Source organism: Arctopsyche grandis, unplaced genomic scaffold (genome assembly GCF_051622035.1).
Source record: "Arctopsyche grandis isolate Sample6627 unplaced genomic scaffold, ASM5162203v2 HiC_scaffold_129, whole genome shotgun sequence".
Classification (NCBI taxonomy): Eukaryota; Metazoa; Arthropoda; class Insecta; order Trichoptera; family Hydropsychidae; genus Arctopsyche; species Arctopsyche grandis.
In genome coordinates, this window is record NW_027518470.1 from 1 (window position 1) to 7,687 (window position 7,687).

At 28.1% G+C, this 7,687-nt stretch overlaps 1 pseudogene; it reads right to left on the bottom strand.

Moving 5' to 3' along the window:
* Window positions 1-7,227: 7,227 nt before the first annotated feature.
* LOC143921996 (5S ribosomal RNA) lies at window positions 7,228-7,348 on the bottom strand (annotated as a pseudogene).
* Window positions 7,349-7,687: the final 339 nt, after the last annotated feature.

Consider the following 7,687-nt stretch of genomic DNA (forward strand, 5'->3'; position numbering starts at 1 on the left):
ATAATACTAAATACCCATGTTTACTTCAATACTCTATTTGTTGAATAATGAATAATTCTTAATGTCTAATAGGTCTTCAGTTAAAGCAATACCCAGAATTAAAAGTATACAAAACAAAGTTTACATCAAAACTAAGATACTACGTAAGAATTCTTAGATCATCAGACACAAATAGAGAATTAAGGGTGAAAAATATAATGTCTAAGACGAATCTGAGCCGAAGCGAAGAAGGACCTGGTAGCGGCCAGGATAAAGTCGGTCTTAAAGTAATGCGCAATTATAGGATGGTAAAGAAACACATTTATCCTTAAGAAAATTAATTTATAAAGTTAATTAAATATCTACGTCAGCCAAGAACTTTAACTTTTTAGATTTTTTAAAATAATACGTGTTATAATAGAGTTTTTTTTTAATCAGAAAGGTGATATACTCTTACATATTTTCTATTGAAAAGCTTTCAATATATAAAGCAAACTCAAAAAATCTTAAAGCACAAGACAATAGAGCGCTTACAGATTTTAAATTAATTAAGCAGAAGTCTTGATAATTTATTGGGAAAATACAATAAGTTTAATATTTTTGTTGTAATTATGATATAAATAGCAATACCCATGATTAATTACTTAAATTCACTGTTAATTATCCCATTTTATTTTAAACTTATTGTGCTTTTTTTCTAGAAAACCTGTCATCCTTATTCTGTCATTATATATCAAATTTTTTTTAAAAAAATCAACTTGACACAATTAAAATTTTGTATTTAAATGCTCATATTTTAGGTGCTTGGTGAATAGTATCTTCACTCATTTATACTCAATCAATTAATTTTTTGAAAGAAAATATGACAGGTTTTTTTATATAAATACAATTTTTATTACCCACCCATGTTTAATTTAAATTTTTCCATTTTAAAAAATCAATGCCTAACGGGTGTAGAGAGTTTAAATGCTAACTGGAAATGGGCAATAAATGATAAACTAGCAACATTTTTATACAACAACTGCTGTTTAAAATTAATGGAGTTTTTTAACATTTCTTTGACCGAAGCTATTGTTGATATTATAATAATATCGCTTATTGTATTAGTCTTTGGATATTCACTTCTATGTTATGCCTATCCCCATATCACCACACCATTCAGTCAAGCTTTAATCAGAAAATCCAATTTTGTTATTCTTGGAGCTTGTTTGTTAATTGAAGCTCTTTTAAGGCTTTTTTACTCCGGCCTTGCGTCTAACGAATCAACTTTGGGGGTGATTACATTTTACGTCTTTAATGCAATCCTACAGAGTAAAACTATTGCTGCAATAATTTTGTCTTTAATGTTTTTAATTAGTATGGGTTTGAGATTTTTAATTGAATCTTGTGTCATTATATCTTGCTTTTTGCCATTAATATTTCTTACTCTTAATGGCATTACCGTTTCTTCTCTATTTATATGCTTTTGTTTCATCGCCACCGTTTTGGCGGGGGTTAAATTATATGGGCCGGAATGGTCTACACACCTAAGACGTTTAGTGCTATCTGAGCCTTATATTAACGCCCTCGGAAAACTAACTTTTACGGTACCTTTATTTTTTATTTCATATATCATTAATTTACTTCGTAATTATTGCGTTGTTGGCATGTTTATTTATTTTATTGGGCCATTAATGACTGAGGAAGCAGTATCTACTATGTTTTCCGGCCATAATTATGATTATCTTGCTCTATTACTATTTTCTTTCTTCCTATTTGCTTTTACATGGTTAATCATAATGAATGTAGGGAAAAATGTTTTTCGTTTATTTTTCAAACAAAATTCTGTTGATAATTATAGCAGCGCCAAACTGGTGAAAGTGTTTAGTTTACTTAAATCTTCTCTTTATCAAATTACTTTAAGGTCTCTTCTTCTTTGTTGGGTTTACTTTTTTCAATTTTGTTTGCTTTGTTGGAAGCCATTAGAAAAATCTGGCTTTTTAGATCGTATTATGATTTTGATTCCTCTTTCTTTTATTCTTTATTTGATATTTAAATCTTCTTATTTGTCTAATTTATTGTCTCCTGCTATAGAGCAAAGTTCTAGTGGAAAAGAGACTAAGCCCAAAGTCAAATTTGTTGTAAACCCAAGGGGCATGCTTATTACATTTTTACCTTATTTATTAACCCTAGTGTTTTTACGACCATTATTAATATCCAACTACCGCATCTACATCCAGATATTTGCTTTCGGGTTATTTTATTATCAAGAAATACTTTTAGAGAAGTTTAATTATTTTTTAACTGATTCTAACATTGATAAACCAAATGAAATATCTAAAATAGTAAATTCGGAATTGCTTGCAGAAAATATTTTTGTAGTAGGATATAAAGGCGGAGATAACGAAGATGAAAAAACTACATTTTAATAAATTAGTTAATTTTTAAATTATTAGTAAGTTGGGGTATACACCTATAAGTTTTTTCATTGTATATATTCGCCGAATTCGGATGTCTTGTTTATTATCGTGGCGGTAAATTATATGTAGTTTTTTTAAAAAATTACTTTAAAAACTTTTAGTGCAGCAATATTATCACAATAAACTTTTCTTTATTTTTGTTAATGTTTTTTCTTTATTATTGTTATAATTACCAGGATTAATATCCCCAATGTCAATAAATATTTTAAGTAGTAACAATTAATAAAAAAGCTGAGAAGGAATTTAGCTTATTTTTATGTATAATTGATTGGCTTTCTTCTCTGGTAGAGGCTTTCCCAAGAACATAAAACTATTCGCCTGACTAGATTTTATAAAACTCAACCCAGTTACCACCATAAGCCATTTATTTTAGTCTTTTCTACCCTTGTTTGGGCGCCTATTCCCACCTGCGTTACGGAGTTGAGCCGGGAAATCTTGGTATCTTACCAGAAATTCTTATCACACTTAGACAATAAAATTGTGCGGCGTATATTACAGAGATATTGAGGTTTAATTTACTTTAAGCTATGAATATAGATGCACAAGACCAAGCAGAAATATTTTTACAGTAAGATTTGAGCAAAATAATCGGATTTTTTTAAATAAGTTTTTTAGAAAGTTACTGGATACCATGCTACCACTGGGACTAGTGCTGCCCAAGGAAAGAAATCTGTATAAAAGTACTGATATAGCTCACTTACTTCTTTGGGCATGAGGAAACACGGAAGCAGGCCCGTTTTATTTAAAATCCATTATTTAAGTTTTACAACTCTTTGATTTGATCGTTCGCCTTAATTGTCCCGTATCAATGGCAGTTTGCTTGATTATGACATTAATTCAGGCCCAAGGGTATATAATGTTGGAATAGTATAATTAAATAACCCTTAATTTCTAATATGTATTCAGATATAAAAAGATAAATATGCCTTATATACTCCAAACTCTTACTTTCTAATGTTTTTAATTTTGTGCGATGTTCTATTAAAAAAACTAATATGCCTTATATACTCCAAACTCTTACTTTCTAATGTTTTTAATTTTGTGCGATGTTCTATTAAAAAAACTAAATTATAATTCAAGATTTTCCGAACTAAAATATATCATAATTTTAATAATTAAAAAACAATTTATCAAATAAATGTAGCAATTTATATAAAATGGTAATGTTTTATATTTGTTTAAATATAATTCTTTAAAATGATTTTGCTTATTTGTGCGAAAAAATAAAAAAAGTTTAAATCTTTTTGCTAATTTAATTGATTTATTTATTAATTGTGTGTGGGTAAATAAATCAAATTTGTTTTATAGTAAAAATTTTGAATTATTAAAGTAGCAAGGCAGATTACTTTATAATTGGAAAAAATTAAATTTAAATGGTTGGTGATATATTTAGTGGATTTAACAGTTGACAGTATGGTACTGTCTATAATTAAACGCCAGCTCAAGGTCAATGGGACACTTAGTCCTAAGGCTAGCCGACTTTCGGCAGAGAGATAGAGATGCTATAGGGGCCCCAGAGTTTTGTAGGAAACTTCTTTTTTTGCTGTAGGCAACCACTTTTCAATAAATCCGATTTTTTTTTAGTGGATTTAACAGTTCAATAACATCTATGTCACAAATAACAATAACTTTTTATAATCGTTAAAGTTACCCCCATGTCAGTAAATTCTATTTACAGAAATTTTTAAATTAATATCCATGGATTACATCAAAAGTGGGTTTTATAGGATTAGCGCCTCTTCTGTTACACATACAAAACAACCAAAAAAATCTCGATCGGGGGTTTGCCTAAAAATAATGGCATTGATGGTTTACCAGCACAAATGTTGTGTGCTTTCAGTTTTATTTAAAACAAGATAGCAGCAACCGCTGAATTTATTACTTCGCCTCCTCAAAGCAAAACAGATAAATTTCTCCTCATAACAACAATTTCTTTATTTTTAATTTTATTATTAGCTACCTTTCCAATATTTTAAATTAATTAATTTTTTTAAAAAGAATTATTAAAAAAATCATATTTAGTATTTTTAGCAGCTGCAATATTAATTTATTGTGCCTACAGCGCCAATAAAATATGTTTTAATGGATTATAAATCGATTTTGTTTTTTTACATCTTCCTTTTGTTGCTACTTTGCTTTAAAATCTTCTTTGTTACTACTTAAAATATTTAATGACATTAGGGGTATTAATCTTGGCTGATTATAACATTCTTTATATTTAGCAAATGTAAATATTAAAGCAAAAGACTTCGATATTCCAAAAGATAATTAATAAGGAATGTTGTTATCTGAAGACCTATTAGACATTAAGGGTAATTTATTTAAGATTATTTCAACAAGGAATAAAATAGACTTGAATAACATTTTCTTGTTTTTTGATTTAATCATCGTTTAATTGAAATTATGCAAATGTTTGAACAACGGCCGGCAACAATATGTTTATTTTTATAAAATTGGTGTAGTTGTGTTCAAATTAGAGGTTTTTAGGTTACTGTTTTGTGTAGATCTTTTTTTAATTTATTTACTTTTAAAAGGTGTAATTATTTTTTTTCTTCTAATTTATATTAAAACGTCAACAAAACTAAAATATTGAATTGCCCCCTTAGTATAAAAGTAGCGCTACGCTTTTTGAACAACAAGCTGTTTATTTAAAAACATATTTTGAATTATTAACAATAAGATAGGCGCTTATTCCATTATTAAACACAATAATACTTCTTTGTATTTTTTAATGAAAACTTTTGGGAAAAAATTATCAAAGCATAATTTATTTAAAATTGATATTAACAGAGTTTTCAAGAAAAGTGATGATCTATGGTAAAATCTGTTTTTATAACAACTCGTTTCCAATTAATTAAACGTGCACCTGCCTGCTAAAAGCCAATAGAACTTATAATCACTTTTGATCTGTTTTTATAACAACTCGTATATGATTAATTAAAAGTGTGCTGATGACTTTAAATCGACTGCTATCTAGCTAAAGTATATAATTTTATGTTTAAAAAGTGTGATCTTATTATTTTTTGATTATGTTAGAAATAACAATCCTTAGGATTAATTATCCTCCTGTATTACTTTGACAATAATTATTGTCAAATTTGTTCCTCTTTTTTTTGTTTGATTGTACATTATCCTTGCTTTTTTTAGTTTAAAATTTTTCTAAAAATGCTCGCAAAAAAAAACGAGTTATACAATAAATCAATAGCTGCAGAACTAGTATAGATTTGTTTAATGTGTTTTACACGAATAGCATTCCCCCTTGTTTAAATGATGGATTAATTAGAAAAACTAGGCTTCTAAAATTAAACATGGGGAAAGTATAGGCAATTAAATAACAAGTGAAGAAGAAGATGGTAAAAACAGTGAGGTGGCAGAAGGACAGATCTAATTAATAGCCGCAGAATCTCAGGCGTGAAAGAAAATCCCATTTGAACCTTTAATAAATAAAAAGATTGCGGAAGTGGCACCTAAAGATTTACATTCATAAACGATGATAACATGTTAAATCTTAAATTAAATAAAAAGATGGCACAAACATGGTTAGAAGAAACTCAGAAGATTTTAAAACATAAAAGATAATGCCACTTTAAGTTTTAAACAAAATAATAATTTTATGGTAATGCTATAAGTATATAAACTAAGTATTAAATGAAAAAATAAGCTAAAGCTGAAATTTAAGAACTTGTATTAAAATTATTAATTTGAATCAACTTAAATAAATATTTCTAGATTTAATTTTTCTAAATATTTGCAATTAAGTAACTATTACAACTGGATTATACCCATTTAATCCAATATTATTTAATAAATGCCCTTGCCATGATTATCTTCGACTTTAAATTCCAAAAAAAGGAGTAAATTATGCCAAGTAAGCTGATTTAATAGGAATTAATTTTGAAATTTCACAAGAAATTAAAGGGTCATTGATCTCGAAACTAGGGCATACATCTATCACTAGCTCATAAAAATCTTTTGAGTGCACTTTATTTGACTGGGGAAGAAGCAACGGCAGCAGAATAATTAAGATCTCAAAACTAACTTCAGAGGTGAGTCCGTAGAAACTTTAAATGTAGAACATATTTTTTCCAAAAAAAAAAGCAAAATTTTACTGATTAAACTTTCTTAAAAAATCACTTAGGGTGTGTTTTTGTTAAACAACATATAATTTCATAAAAGTATTGGGCGGTTCCTCCTTGGTAGCCAGCAGGTCTTTGTTGGCTTCCCCCAAGGTGCCGCTTCAAACATTCAATCAAAACATGTTCTTCTGTAATTGTCTGAGTCACTTTAAAGAGCTTTATGTAGTCCTTTGGATTGGATGTACGTTACGACTAGAATTGTATCGTTAAATTTTCACTATACTTTTAATGGCAAGTTCTAATTATCTTATCTGATTTAAGTACAAACGTAATGTTTTCACGTTGCACCTGTGAACGAATTTATGACTCATTGGCTAATAAATCATATTTCCCAACCGTTTCTGTTATACAACTTTTAATAAATAATTATGTTTAAATGGGCAAGCTAAATTAACGTTTTTCATTAATAATTGGCACTAAATTACAGTAACACGAAAATGTTAAAAACTTACTGGACTTTATATTACTTTTCTATGATATTAACAGGTTTAAAGTTAAAAATCTGATAAATATGTGAAAAATAATCAAAAAGCAGAAATGCTCATAAGCAAATAAGCCACGTATTTAGATTCATAAGTGCAGCAAATACATAAAAGAGTATAGTTCGTAAAAACTAAATACTGATTTAAGAAAATAAAGTTTTTATAAAACAAAAACTGCAGCACCCGTCGTTCCCGAGAGATCTCTCATCTCAGTACTTGAAACAAGCTCGCATTGACTTAACTTCGGAGTTCGGATGGGTTCCGGTGCTTTCCAATGGATATGGCCGCAGATGAAAATAAAACAAAACATAATTTTATATCTTATTATATATGTACTTAATTGCTGAAAATATAAATGTGTGTTTTTTATTCAGTCGTATTAAATTTTTAACTTCTTTGGTACACTAATGAAATTAAATTTTAAAGCAAGCCTAAGAAATAATAAGTACATCAACGGTTTGTAATCAATTTATTAGAGCAAGGATGATTATATATACGCCAGTTTTATATTAAACCCTGTAAAAAGTTAAAATATTTTTTGTTCGTTTAACTTTGTGAAAAGCTGCTGATATAAATGGAAAAGCCTACGCTTTGTTCTTTCATCCAAGCCGATCTCTTTCAAAAAACCAAT